Below are 14,046 nucleotides of genomic sequence, written 5' to 3'. Positions count from 1 at the left end.
TATGTCTCTGCCTCTCTCTCTCTCTCTCTCTCTCTCTCTCTCTCTCTGTGTGACTATCATAAATAAATTTAAAAAAAAATTAAAAAATTAAAAAAATAAAAAAATAAAATGGCCACATTACCCAAAGCCATCTACAGATTCAATACAATCCCCATGAAAATCAAGGCTTTTTTTTTTTTTTTTTTTACAGAAATAAAGGAAACAATTTAAAAAATTTATATGGAACCACAAAAGACCCCGAATAGCCAAAGCAATCTTGAGTAAAAAGAACAAAGCTAGAGGTATCCCAGATTTCAAACTACCTCAAAGCCATAGTGATAAACATGAAAAGACACTGGCAAAAGATAAACACATTGACCAATGTAACAGAACAGAAAGCTCAGAATTAAATCCCAGCATAAATGGTCAACTAATACTTGACCAAAGAGCCAAGGATACCCAATGGGGAAAAGGTAGTCTCTTCAACAATGGTTTTGGAAAAAATTGTGAAACACATGCAGAACAATGAAATTGGACCCCTATTTCACACCATTCACAAAAATTAACTGAAACCAGATCAGAGACTTAAACATAAAGTCTAATATCATAAAACTCCTGGAAGAGGACATAGTTTATTTATTTTTGATAGTCATAGAGAGAGAGAGAGAGAGAGAGGCAGAGGCATAGGCAGAGGGAGAAGCAGGCTCCATGCACCAAGAGTCCGACGTGGGATTCGATCCCGGGTCTCCAGGATCGCGCCCTGGGCCAAAGGCAGACGCCAAACCGCTGCACCACCCAGGGATCCCTGGAAGAGAACATAGAAAAGAGGCTCATAGGTATTGGTTTGGGTAATGTTTTTTTAAACATGATATTAAAAGTATAAATAACAAAAGTAAATATTAATAAATGGGACTACATCAAACTCAAAAGCCTCTGGACAGCAAAAATATATGTATAAAAATAAATAAAATAAAATAAATGGACAAAATAAAAAGACAACCCAAGAATGGTAGAAAAATTTTGCATACCATATATTGAATAAATGGTTAATATCCAAAATATAGAAAGAACTCAGTCATCTTAATAAAAATTAAACAATTTAATTTAAAAATGAGCTAAAAGGGATCCCTGGGTGGCGCAGCGGTTTGGCGCCTGCCTTTGGCCCAGGGCGCGATCCTGGAGACCCGGGATCGAATCCCACATCGGGCTCCCGGTGCATGGAGCCTGCTTCTCCCTCTGCCTGTGTCTCTGCCTCTCTCTCTCTCTCTGTGACTATCATGAATAAATAAATAAAAAATCTTTAAAAAAAAAATAAAAAAATAAAAAAAATAAAAATGAGCTAAAAGAACCCCTTCTAAATAGACATTTTTCCAGAGAAAAGATTTTCCAGAGAAGATATAGGGATGGTCAACAGACACATGAAAAGATGTTCATTGTTAATTATCAGAAAAATGCAAATCAAAGCCACAGTGAGATATTACTTCAAATGTGTCAGAATGGTTACCATCAAGAAGATAAGAGACAACAGTGCTGATGAGGATATGATAAGAAGGGAAACCTTACACATTGTTAGTACGAATGCAAATTGGTCCACCACCATGGAAAACAATACTATGGAGGTTCCTCAAAGAATTAAAAATAGATCTACTATACTAAGCAATAATTCCACTTCATGATATATACCCAATGGAAATGAAAACGGGATTTTGAGAATGTATAAGCACTCCCATGCTTATTGTACCATTATTCAGAATAGCTAATATATAGAAATAATCTAAATGTTCATTAATGGTACACATATACAATGGAATATAGTTCAGCCATGAAAAAGGAGGCTACCCTTCCATTTGTGACAACACCGGTAGACTTTGAACACATATGCTAAGCGAGGGAAGCAAGACAGAATAATACAAGTACTGAATTATATCATTTATATATGGGGAAAAAAAGGTTAAATCTGTAAAAAACAAACAGAGAGTAAAATGCCAGCTACTTCACACTGAAAGAGATTTCCTGGCCTGCAGCTTTCAAACACCTATGACTGTAGTGAGTTAGACAGTCTCTCAAAAGTTGGTGTGGGGGTGCAGTGACAGGGCAACATACTAAACACTGAGGAACTAGCATTCCTTGAATGAAACTTTCAGCTAGCCTCACCCACATGGGAGGTAGGACCTGGCTCCACATTAGGCTGGAGGCCCAATAAAACTCACAGTCCTGAACCCTGGCACCAAGGGTCCCATGAGGGCAGCTTTCCACTGGCCTCTCCAGTAAGGGCTTGAAAAGCCATACCTCAGGAAGTTTGTAGGGGCCTTGGAAGGCACTGTCAACCTCTAGGGGACATAGGCCTTCCTGGAGAGCCCCTTGTCACTAGCTTCTCACCTCAAGGAGTTGGAATATGGTCTCAGCAGTGGTGGTGGCACCAAGAGAAGCAGGCTACTTTCCATGAGGACAAAGCTCTCCATCACTAAAATCACCACTAGGCCTTTCTCAGAGTCCTTTGAGACATTGCCTACCTAGCAGCTGTGGGGGTGCAATGGAAATGAGCTGGCCTGAGTTTTGAGGCTCAGGCATTCCAGAAGGCTAGCCTGGAATGAAGGGAGTTCAAACCTGTCTCCCCAAAAGCACTGTAGGGCCTTTGGGACACTACAGTTCCTTGAGTGCAGCTCTCCCATGGCCCCTTGTGAGTGGAAAGTCAAACGTCTTGCCAAGAGCAGAGGAGTCCAGGTAGTGCAAGGCTGTGGGCTTCAGTCTCAGAACCCAACTCTCCCTGATGGAACATTTCAATGAGCCCTCACAGCTGAGGGTTTTTACAGCTAGCTCCAGCCTTGGTGGTGGAGGGCCAGTGGAGAGGCCAGGTACTATTCACTGAAAAAAGCCGTTTTCCTGGCCTTCAGCTTACAAGGAGAATGTCACCGGGTGAGTTAGCCCACCTTCTCCACAGTTGTTGTGGAGGTGAAAAGACCATGCAACCTACTGAATTCTGAGGAACTAGCATTCCGTGAATGAAACTTTCAGCTAAGCATCTCCCAAGTGGGAGGTATTCCTTGGCTCCACCTTAGGCTGGAGACACAAAGGAACTCGGTTCCCTAAACCCTGGGCCGACGGGTCACATGAGGGTAGGTTTCCACTGGCCTCTCCAGTAAGGGCTTGAGAAGCTAGAACCTCAGCAAGTTTGGAGGGGCCCTGGAAGCCCCTATCCACCTCTAGGGGACATAGGCCTCCCTGGAGTGGACCTTGCGACTAGCCTCTCACCTCAGGGAGTTGGAACATGGGTCTCATCAGTGTTGGCGGCACCAAGGGTAAGTAGGCTACTTTCCTTTGTGGACATATTTTCCCTAAGCTCACCACAGTAGGGTTCTTCCAGAGGCCTGTGAGACCTTGCCTCCCCAGCAGCTATGGGGCACAATGGAAACGAACTGCCCTGAGTCTGAGGCTCAGACCTTCCCAGAAGGCTAGCTTCTCAATAAAGGTAGTTCAACCATTACCCTGGAAGGTGTGGAGCACATTCAAAAAGCGCTGGCAGGCCTCTGAGAAACCACAGTTCCTTGAGTGCAGCTCTCCACTGGCCCCTTCCATGAGGAAAGTTGAACTTTTCAGCCCACCTGGTGAGCCTGGGCAGTGCCAAGGTTGTGGGCTTCAGTCTGAGAACCAATCTCTCCCTGAGGGAATATAAACAGCCCTCACAGCTGAGGGAGTTCAGCAGCTAGCTCCACCCTTGGTGGTGGAGGGCCAGTGGAGAGGCCAGGTACTTTTTACTGAGAAAGTATCTTTCCTGGCCTTCTGCCTACAGTGAGTCTGTCACCGGGGTGAGTTAGCACACACTCTCCACAGTTGTGGTGGATGTGAAAAGACCGTGTGATCTAATAAACGCTGAGGAACTAGCATTCCTTGAATGAAACTTTCACCTAGCCCCTCCCAGGTGGGAGGTATGCCCTGGCTCCTCCTTAGGATGTAGACCCAAAGGAACTTGCTGTCCTGAACCTTGGGTCCCAGGGTCCCATGGGGGCAGTTTTTGACTGGTCTCTCCAGGAGGGGCTTCAGAAGCCAGCTCCTCAGGAAGTGTGGAGGGGCCTTGGAAAGCCCTGTTTACCTCTAGGGGACATAGGCCTACGTGCACCTTGCGACTAGCTTTTCACCTCAGGGAGTTGGAACATGGGCAGCAGCAGTGGTGGCAGTGCCAAGAAAAACCAGGCTACATTCCTCTGAGGAAAAAGCTCTTCCTGACTAAGCTTACCAACAGACATCTCAGAGGTGTCTGAGACCCTGCCTAACCAGCAGCTGTGAGGTCACAATGGAAATGAGCTGGCCTAAGTTCTGAAGCTCAGGCCTTCCAGAAGGCTAGCTTCTCAATGAAGGGAGTTCAAATGTGTCTCCCCAGAAGTTTTGGAGGGACGGTACAGAAGTGCTGTAGGACCCATGGGACACCACAGTTCCTGGAGTGCAGCTCTCCACTAGTCACATCTGTTTGGAAAGTCAAACATCTTAGCCCAGCAGCCAAGCCTGGGCAGTGGCAAGGCTGTTGGGTTAGTCTGAGATCCAGCCTGCCCTGATGGAACCTTTCGAGACCTCACAGCTGAGGGATGTTAGCAACTAGCTCCAGCCCTGTTGGTGGAGGGAAAGTGGATATGCCGGGTACTTTTCACTGAGAAAGCTGCTTTCCTGGCCTTTAGCTTACAAGGAGTCTGACACCGGGGTGAGTTAGCACATCCTCTCCACAGTTGTTATGGAGGTGAAAAGGCCACATGACCTACTGAACACTGAGGAACTAGCGTTCCTTGAGTGAAACAATCAGCTAATACCTTCCATGTGGGAAGTATGCCCTGGCTCCACCTTAGGCTGGAGACCCAATGGAACTCACTGTCCTGAACCCTGGGCCTAAGGGTCCCTAGAAGGTAGCTTTTCACTGCTTGATGTGCTTGAGAAGCCAGCTCCTCAGGAAGTTTGGAGGGGCTTTGGAAGGCCCTGTTCACCTCTAGAGGGCATAGGTCTTCCTGGAGTGCCCCTTACGACTAGCTTCTCAGGGCACTCCTGAGAAGGAGTGTTAGAACATGGGTCTCAGCAGTTGTGGCAACACCAAGTGAAAGCAGGCTACACCCATGTGAAGACAAAGCTCTCCCTGACTAAGCTCACTACTAGGCCTCTCTCAGAGGCCTCTGAGACCCTTCCTACCCGGCAGCTGTGGAGGAGCAGTGGAAATGATCGGGCTTGAGTCTGAGGCTCAGACCTTACCAGAATGCTAGCTTCTCATGGTGGGAGTTCAAAGGTGTCTCCCTAGAATATTTGGAGAGGCGGTACAAAAGCGCCATAAGGCCTCTGGGACACCACAGTTCCTTGAGTGCAGCTCTCCATTGGCCCCTTCCATGAGGAAAATTTAATCTTACCCCAGCAGACGAGTCTGTGCGGTACAAGTCTGTGGGCTTTCCTCTGAGAACCAAGCCCTCCCTTCTGTGAGGAAAGCTTAACCTCTTACCCCAACAGACAAGTCTGTACAGTACAAGGCTATGGGCTTTCGTCTGAGAACGAATCCCTCCCTGATGGAACCTTTCAACGAGCCCTCACAGCTGGGGGAGTTTAGCAGCTAGCTCCAGCCTTGGTGGTGGAGGACCAGTGGAGAGGCCAGGTACTTTTCACTGAGAAAGCAGCTTTACCTGGCCTTCTGCTTACAAGGAGTCTGACACCGGGGTGAGTTAGCACACCCTGTCCACATTTGTTTTACAGATGAAAGACCATAGAACCTACTGAATGCTGAGAAACTAGTGTTCCTTGAATGAAACTTTCAGCTACTCCTCCCAGGTCAGAGGTATGCACTGGCTGCACCTTAGGCTGGAGACCCAATGGAACTCGCTGTCATGAACCTGGGCCCAAGAGTCCCTGTGGGCAGCATTCCACTGGCCTCACAAGGAATGGCTTTGGAAGCCAGCTCCTCAGGAATTTTGGAGGAGTTTCGAAGGCCCTTTCACCTCTAGGTGACATAGGCCTTCCTGGAGGGCCCCTTGCAACTAGCTTCTCACCTCAGGGAGTTGGAAGGTGGGTATTAGCAGTGGTGGTGGTGCCAAGTGAAAGCAGGCTACATTCCTCTGAGGGCAAAGCTCTCCCTGCCTAAGCTCACCACTAGGCTTCTCTCAGAGGCCTGTGAGAATCTACCTACCCAGCAGCTGTAGGGCCCAATGGAAATGAGCTGGCCTGAGTTCTGAAGCTCCGGCCTTCCAGAAGGCTAGCTTCTCAATGATGGGAGTTCAAACCTGTCTCCCCAGAAGGTTTGGAGTGTGGTCCAAAGAGCTGTAGGTTCTCTGGGACACCACAGTTCCTTGAGTGCAGCTCTCCCCTGGCCCATTGTGTGAGGTAAGTCAACCCTCCCAGCCCAGCAGATGAGCCTGGGCAGTGGCAAGTCTGGGATTCAGTCTGAGAACCAGGCCCTCCCTTAGGTCACATTTCCATATGCCCTCACAGCTGAGGGAGTTTAGCTAGCTCCAGCCTAATGGTGGAGGGCTAGTGGAGAGGTCAGGTAATTTTTACTGAGAAAGCAATTCTCCTGACCTTCTGCTTACTAGAATTCCACAGATCCTTGAATGCAGGTTTTCACTAACTTCTTCAAAAAGAAGATAGACCACTCTCCCCCCAGCCTATGTGCAGTGGAAAGGTGGTCCGCTTCACTTTGTAAGATAGGCCTACCCAGAGTTACCCTTCAATGAGCCCTCACATCTGAGGGATGTTAGCAGCTAACTCCACTCGTTGGTGTGTTGGCGTGTTGGCGCAGTGGAAAGGCCAGGTACTTAACACTAGAAAGAAGCTTTCCTGGCCTGCAGTTTGCAACTAGTCTATCATCAGAGTGAGTTAGAACAACCCTCAACAGTTGATGTGGTGGTGAAATGACAACGAGACATAGTGTACTCTGAGAAACACGTGTTCTACGAGGGAAACTTTCAGCTAGCCTCTGAAATGTAAGTGGCAGGCCCTAGCTCAACAATAGGCTGGCGGTCCAATGGACCTCCCTGTGCTGGACCCTAAGCAGAAGCTTACCTTAAGGTCAGCTATCCACTGGTCTGTCAATGAAGGGCTTTAGAACCTAGCTCCTCAGTCAGTTTGGGGGGGCCCTGTAAGGTGCTGTCCACTTTTAGAGGACATTGGCCTTCCTGAAATGTCCCTCTGACAAGCTTCTCACATCAGGGAGTTTAAATCATATGTCTCAGCAGTGGTGGCAGTGCAAAGGGAAAGCGGTCTACTTATCGCTGAGGACAAAGCTTTCTCTGAGGGAAGCTCTGCATTAGATCTCTCACATAGGCAATTTAGACCTTACCTTCCTAGCAGCTGTGGAGACGAATTGGAAATGACCTGGCATTAATTCTGTGACTCAGGCCTTCCTAGCCGGCTAGCCTCTACATCAAGGGAGTTTAAACCTATATCTACAGCAGTTTTGGAGACCTGGTAAATATCTGCTATAGGGCCTCTGGGAAGCCACAGATCCTTGCATGTAGGTTTCCACTAGCCTCTTTAAATAGTAAGTAGACCCCCTCTTGAAAGATTGCTTTCAGGCAGTAGGTAGGTGGTCTGCTTCCCTTTGAAGCTAAGCCTTCCCAGACATACCCTTCAATGAGCACTCACACCTGAGGGAACCTAGAAGCTGGTCCCATACAATGGTGTGGCGGTACAGTGGAAAGCCAGGTGTTTAACAGTGTGGAAGATTGTTCCCTGGCCTGCAGCCTGCAACTAGCCTACTACCTGAGTGGTTAGAACCTCTCTCAAAGGTTGGTGTGGAGGTGCAGTGACAAGGTGAGATAGCATACACTGTGACACAAGCATTCTACAAAGGAAATTTCAGCTAGTCTCTGCCTGAGGCGGGGGCGGGGGGCGGGGGGTTAGCTATTGCTCAAAAATAACCAGCAGGCCCAGTGGAAGTAGATGTTCGGGACCTAGGGCACAGGCACTCCAGGAACGCCCATGTCGCTGAGAGGTTTTCAGGGCCTCTGAAATCCTTCAAAACTTCTTGAGCTGATTCTCCAGCCTCTCATAGAGAAGTCAGTAGAAAGACGATATAACGATATAACGGGACCCTTAGGCCCAGGGTTGAGGACAGCCAATTCCATTGGGTCTCCACTAAGGTGGAGCAAGGAAATTCCTCCCACCAGGGAGGGGCAGGCTGAAAGGTTCATTCAAGAAAGGCTAAGTCCAAAGCCTTCAGTAGGTCACTGTGCTCTCTTCACCTCCACAGCAACTGTGGAGAAGGTGTGTTCACTCACCCCAGTGACAGACTCGCTTCAGCAGAAGGCCAGGAAGGCTGCTCACCCCAGAGCCAAGGGTGCCAGGACATCGAGTTCCTTTGGGTCTCCAACCTAAGGTAGAGATAGGGAATTCTTCCCACCTGGGACGACGGGCTGGCTGAAAGCTGCATTCAAGGAATGCTAGTTCCTCAGCACTCAGAACGTGGCAAGGTTTTCTCACCTCCACGATAAGCTAACCGTGGAGAGTGTGCGCTAAGGCTCCGTGTAAGCAGAAGGTCGGGAAAGCTGATTTCTCAGTGAAAAGCGCCTGGCGTCTCCGACGGCCCTGCACCAGCAAGGAGGGAGCTAGCTGCTCACCTCCCTCAGCGCCCGCCCCACGGCTCCTTGAAAGGCCCATCAGGGAGGGTTGGTTCTCAGACTAGGCACAGACTTGCACCGCCCAGACTCATCTCCTGGGGGGGATGTTCGGGAGGGGCCAGTGCAGAGCTGCCCTCAAGGAACTGTGGTATTCCAGAGGCCCTCTAGTGCTTTGGGACCGCACTCCAAACCTTCCGGGCAGACACATTCGAACACCGTTCCCTTCCCTTCGTTGAGAAGCTACCCTTCCGGGAAGGCCTGAGACTGCGAACTCAGGCCAGCTCATTTCCATTGCTCCCCCACTACTGCTGGGTAGGCAGGGTCTCAGAGGCCTAGTAGGGAGCCTAGGCAGGGAGAGCTTTGTCCACAGAGGAATGTAGCGTGCTTTCACTTGACGCTGCCCCCACCGAGGAGACCCATGTTCCAAAACCCCGAGGTGAGAAGCGAGTCGCAAGGGGCGCTTGAGGAAGGTCTGTGTCACCTAGAGGTGAACAAAGCCTTCCAAGGCCCCTGCAAACTTGCTGAGGTGTGGGCATCTCAAGCCATTCCTTGAGACACCAGTGGAAAGCTGCCCCCGTGGGACCCTTGGCCCTTGGTTCAGGTCAGCGAGTTCCATTTTGTCTCCAGCCTGAAGGTGGAGCCAGGGCATACCTCCCACCTGGAAGGGGCTGGCAGAAAGTCTCAACTGGGGAGCGGGGAGCGCTACTTCCTCAGCCTTCAGTAGGTTGCATGGTCTGTTCGCTGCCCCCACACCAACTGCGGAGCGGGTGTGCCAAGCAGCCCCTGTGACAGGCTCATAGTAAAGGAAAGGCCAGGAAGGCAGCTTTCTCAGTGACAAGTCCCTGGCCTCTCCAATGGCCCTCCACCACCAAGGAGGGAGCTAGCTGCTCACCTCCCTCAGCTCTGAGGGCTCCTTGAAAGGTTGCATCAGGGAGGGCTCCATGCCCAGACTGAAGCCCACAGCCTTGCCACTGCCCATGCTTGTCTGCTGGGCCGAGAGGTTGGAGGTGAGAGGTTTCCACTCAGAGGGGGCACTCCCTTCTACTGCAGAGGTACACTCAAGAAACTGTGCTGTCCCAGAGGCCTTGCAGGGTTTTGGGATCGCCCCTCCACAACTTGTGGGGAAACCTGGTTGAACTCCAATCACTGAGAAGCTTGACTTGGAGGAAGGCCTGAGCCTCAGAACTCAGGCCACCTCATTTCCATTGTGCCCTCACAGCGGCTAGAGGGGCGGGGTCTGATAGGTTTTTTGGGAGAAGCCTAGTGGTTGAGTTAGGGAGCAGCTTTGTCCTCAGAGCAAAGTAGCCTGCTTTCCCTTGGCGCCGCCCAAACTGCTGAGATACATATGGAACTCTCTGAGGTGAGAAACTGGTGGCAAGGGTCACTCCAGGAAGGCCTACGTCCCCTAGATGTGGACAGCGCCTTCCAGGGACCCTCTCAACTTCCTGAGCTGACTTCTCCAGCCCTTCCAGAAGAGGCCAGTGGAAAGCTGCTCAGGACAGTGTCATTGAGTCTCTGGCCTAAGGTGCAGCCGGGACAGTCTTGCCACCAGGGAGGGGCAGGCTGAAAGGTTCATTCAAGGAAGGCTAAGTCCAAAGCCTTCGGTAGGTCCCTGTGGTCTCTTCACCTCCACAGCAACTGTGGAGAAGGTGTGCTCACTCACCCCAGTGACAGACTCGCTTCAGCAGAAGGCCAGGAAGGCTGCTCTCTCTCTCTGAAAAGTCCCTGGCCTCTCTACTGGCCCTCCACGCCCAGGCTGGAGCCAGCTGCTGCTAAACTCCCCTCAGCTGGAGGGCAGGTTGAAAGGTCCATCGGGGACGGCTTGCTTCTCAGATGAAGCCCTGCCTCGCCACTGCCCAGGCTGGTCTGCTGGGGCGAGCCAGAGGTTTGACTTTCCTCTCGGAGAGCTGCACCCAAGGAACTTGGTGTCCCAGCGGCCTTCAAGCGCATTTGGGCCAACGCTGCAGACACTTCTGGGGAGGCCGGTTGAGCCCTGTCTATTTATTGAGAAGCTGGCCTTTGGGAGGGCCTGAGCCACAGAACACAGTCCAGCTCATTTCACTTCCATTGTGACCTCACAGCTGCCGGGGAGGCTGGGCCTCACAGGCCTCTGGGAGGGGCCTAGTGATGAACTTAGTCTGCGAGAGCTTTGTCCTCAGAGGAAAGGAGCCCGCGTTCCCTTGGCACTGCCACCAAGCTGAGACACATGTTCCAACTCCCTGAGGTGAGAAGCTAGTCCCAAGGGGTCCTCCAGGAAGGCTTCTGTCACCCAGAGGTGAAAGGGCCTTCCAAGGCCACTCCAAACTTCCCGAGGAGCTGTCTTGTCTAGGCTCTCCTTGAGAGGCCAGTGGGATGCTGCCTCCATGGGACTCTTGGCCCAGGGTTCAGGACATCAAATTCCACTTGATGGGCTTCCACGCCTCCCACCTGGGAGGGTCTAGCTGAAAGGTTCATTCAAGGAATGCAAGTTCCTCAGTGTTCAGGGTGTCACGTGGTCTTTTCACCTCCACCACAACTGTGGAGAGGGTGGGCTAACTCACTCCGGTGACAGACTCGTGGTCAGCAGAACGCCAGGAAAGCTGCTTTCTCAGTGAAGACTCCCTGGCCTCTCCACTGGCCGTCCACCACCAGGCTTCAGCTAGCTGCCAACCTCCCTCAGCTGTGAGGGCAGGTTGACTGGTGACCTGAGGGAGGCCCGTTTTCTCAGACTGAAGCCCTGCCTTGCCACTGCCCGGGCTTTCACCCTGGGCTGAGATGTTAGACTTCCCTCATGAAGGGGCCAGTGGGGAGCTGCACTCAAGGAACTGTGGTGTGTCCCAAAGGACTTGCAACACTTTTAGACCACACTGCAAACCTTCTGGGGAGAAAGGCCTGAACTCCCTTTACCGAGGATCTAGTCTTCTGGGAATGCCTTAGCCTCAGAACTCAGGCCAGCTCCTTTCCTTTGTGCCACTACAGCTGCCGGGGAGCCAGGGTCTCCCAGGCCTCGAGGCCTGGTGGTGAGCTTAGTCAGGGAGCACTTTGTCCTCAGAGGAAAGCAGCCTGCTTCTCCTTGGCATCACCACCACTGCTGATAACCATGCTCCAGCTCCCCGGGGTGAGAGTATCTTGTAGCAGGGTTCAGTGTCTGAAAGCGTGTGTCCCCGAGAGGTGGACAGGGTCTCCCAGGACCCTCCCCACCTTCTGAGGAGGAAGCTTTTCAAGGCATTCCTGGAGAGGACAGTGGAAAGCTGCCCTCGTTGGACCCTTGGGCCCAGGCTTCTTCAGGGTAGCCAGTTCCATTGGGTCTCCGGCCTCAGGTGAGGCCACGTCATACCTTCCACCTCAACAGTCTAGCTGACCGTTTCCTTCAAGGAATGCTAGTCCCTTGGTGTTCAGTGAGTTGCTTGGTCTCTTCAGATCCACAAGGAGTGTGGAGAGGGTGTGCTAACTCACCCCGGTGTCAGACTCATTTAATGATAAGGCCAGGAGAGCGGCTTTCCTGGTGAAAAGTACCTGGCCTCCCTACTGGCCCTTCGCCACCAAGCCTGGGGCTACCTCCTCAACTCCCTCAGCTGTGAGGGCTCACTGAAGTGGTCCCTAAGGGAGGGCGAGGGCCTGGTTCTCAGACTGAAACCTGCTGGTTCGCCACTACCCAGGATCGTCTACTGGGCTGATCTGTTCAACTTGCCTCATGGAAGGGACCAGTGGAGTGCTGCACTTAACGAACTATGGTGTCCCAGAGGCCCTCCAGTGCTGTTGGACTGCACTCTGAACCTCTCGAGACAGGTTTGAACTCCCTTCATTGAGAAGCTCGTCTTCTGGCAAAGCTGAGCTTCACGGACTCAGTCCAGCTCCTTTCCATTGCACCCCCCACAGCTGCAGGGTAGGCAGGGTCTCTTCCAGGTCTTTGGGGGGGCCTAAGCCACAGAACACAGTCCAGCTCATTTCACTTCCATTGTGACCTCACAGCTGCCGGGGAGGCTGGGCCTCACAGGCCTCTGGGAGGGGCCTAGTGGTGAACTTAGTCTGCGAGAGCTTTGTCCTCAGAGGAAAGGAGCCCACGTTCCCTTGGCACTGCCACCAAGCTGAGACACATGTTCCAACTCCCTGAGGTGAGAAGCTAGTACCAAGGGGCCCTCCAGGAAGGTGACATATCACCCAGAGGTGAGAGGGCCTTCCAAGGCCACTCCAAACTTCCCGAGGAGCTGTCTTGTCTAGGCTTTCCTGGATCGACCAATGTAAAATTCCCTTCTGGCCCCTTGGGCCCTGGAGTTCAGGACAGCGAGTGCATTGGATCTCCAGCCTCCGGTGGAGCCAGGGCATACCTCCCACTTGGATGGACTAAATGAAAGTTTTATTTGAGGAATGTTCTTCAGTAGGTTTCATAGTCCTTCCCCCCCACCCCCCCACCAACTGTGGAGAGGGTTTGCTAACTCACCCCGGTGACAGACTTATTGTAAGCTGAAGGCCAGGAAAGTTGCTTTCTCATTGAATAGTACCTGTCCTGTCCAATGGCCCTCCACCACCAAGGCTGGAGGTATCTTCTAACCTCTCTCAGCTCTGAGGGCTTGTTGAAAGGAAACGTCTTGGAGGGCCTGGTTCTTAGAATTAAGCCCACAGACTTGCCCCTGACCAGACTTGTCTGCTGGGCTGATAGGTTTGATTTTCCTCACGGAATGGGCCAGTGGATAGCTGCGCTCAAGGAACTGTGGTGTCCCAGACACCCTCCAGTGCTCATGGACTGCTGCTCTAAACCTTCTGGAGAGATCGGTTGAATTCCTTTCATTGGGACGTTTGCCTTCTGGGAAGGCCTTAGCCTCAGAACTCAGGCAAGCTCATTTCCACTGGGGCCCCACAGTTGCTAGGTAGTCAGGGTCTTACAGGGCTCTGAGAGAGGCGTAGTAGTGAGCTTAGCCTGGGAGAGCTGATGTGAGGAAGGGGGTTAAATTAGCCATTCACGACATCAATCCAGTTCCAGGACATCCTTACAGTTCTCTGGTGGTGGGGTGGGGGTGGCGGTTTGCACTGGAAAAGAGGTAAATGTTGATCCTGAATTTGTCCAGGATATTAAGGGGAAAAGGAAAGCTATGCGCAGAACTTCCTTTGGCATGTACAAAAGTTTTTTTCTTTTTCCTTTTGTTTTGTTTTTCTAGTTCAGGTATTATAGGGCACCTGGCTGGCTACTTGGGACTCTTGCTTGTGGGAAGTCGTGAATTCCAGCCAGCACCATGTCTGTTGGATGAGTGTAGTAATCTCTTGAAACTAAAAAGCTTTTGGATGCCTGTTGGCTTGGTGGTTGGGTTGAGGCTGTCCCTTTGGAATGAGGCATAATTCCAGAGTGTGGGGTTGAGTCCAGATTGGGGTCCCCGCAGGAAGTCTGCTTATCCCTCTGTCTATGTCTCTGTCCCCTCCCCTGTGTTTCTCATAAGGGAATTTTAAAAAATCTTAAAAATCAATCAATCACAATAAAAAGCTTTGAAAAAGAAACAAACAAAAGGGACTACAGAGG

General features: G+C 51.2%; 2 long non-coding RNA genes across 9 annotated transcripts in view; one reads left to right on the top strand and one right to left on the bottom strand.

Annotated features, from left to right (window-relative positions):
• Positions 1-576: 576 nt before the first annotated feature.
• On the bottom strand, positions 577-12,533 carry LOC144280611 (uncharacterized). 4 transcript variants are annotated; one of them, XR_013349039.1, is made up of 5 exons: positions 10,219-12,533; positions 8,217-8,309; positions 3,232-3,372; positions 2,359-2,499; positions 577-784 (listed from the first exon to the last, which is right to left on the bottom strand). It is a non-coding gene; the product is annotated as an uncharacterized LOC144280611 (long non-coding RNA). The 4 variants fall into 4 exon arrangements; XR_013349040.1 differs by lacking the exon at positions 2,359-2,499 and having other exon boundaries at positions 10,219-12,532; XR_013349038.1 differs by lacking the exon at positions 3,232-3,372 and having other exon boundaries at positions 10,219-12,531.
• LOC144280610 (uncharacterized) overlaps positions 10,542-14,046 on the top strand; it is a 42,261-nt gene continuing 38,756 nt past the window's right edge. Inside the window, exons 1-3 of one of the 5 annotated variants that reach the window (XR_013349034.1) lie at positions 10,542-10,779; positions 12,194-12,323; positions 12,507-12,701. This is a non-coding gene — a long non-coding RNA (uncharacterized LOC144280610). The remainder of the gene's footprint in view (positions 10,780-12,193; positions 12,324-12,506; positions 12,702-14,046) is intronic. The other 4 variants (XR_013349035.1, XR_013349033.1, XR_013349032.1 and 1 more) reach the window with 4 other exon arrangements.

This window comes from Canis aureus, chromosome 12, assembly GCF_053574225.1.
Source record: "Canis aureus isolate CA01 chromosome 12, VMU_Caureus_v.1.0, whole genome shotgun sequence".
Lineage (NCBI taxonomy): Eukaryota > Metazoa > Chordata > Mammalia > Carnivora > Canidae > Canis > Canis aureus.
Note: the sequence above shows the minus strand (reverse complement) of the source record. Positions and strands in the feature narration are given on the sequence as shown.